Source organism: Merops nubicus, unplaced genomic scaffold (assembly GCF_000691845.1).
Source record: "Merops nubicus isolate BGI_N331 unplaced genomic scaffold, ASM69184v1 scaffold29690, whole genome shotgun sequence".
NCBI classification, from domain to species: domain Eukaryota; kingdom Metazoa; phylum Chordata; class Aves; order Coraciiformes; family Meropidae; genus Merops; species Merops nubicus.
Window position 1 is genome coordinate 6075 of NW_008581330.1, and position 217 is coordinate 6291.

The 217-nt window shown below is 52.5% G+C and overlaps 1 protein-coding gene across 1 annotated transcript in view; it reads left to right on the top strand.

Annotated features, from left to right (window-relative positions):
- Nucleotides 1-217, top strand: part of LOC103781917 (unconventional myosin-Va-like) — a gene marked incomplete at both ends in the record, with an annotated part of 8905 nt that overhangs the window by 4524 nt on the left and 4164 nt on the right. The gene's annotated exons all lie outside the window — the stretch shown is intronic.

A 217-nucleotide genomic window follows, 5' to 3' on the forward strand; every position in this document is an offset into this window, starting at 1 on the left:
AAATGCTTGGCCCCCCCCCTCGCATCTCCACACCCTGCCCGGCCTCCCCAGCCACCCTTCCTCTGCATAGCCACCCACAGCCCATAAGGAAAATGGGCTCTCAAGACGTTTTTCACCACGTAATTGCTAATTCCTTCACAGTGGAAAAACGGTTTTAGGTTTTCTTTCAGGACTTAGGCTGACTATGACTCACCAGTGAAACACTACCCCTGGCTCT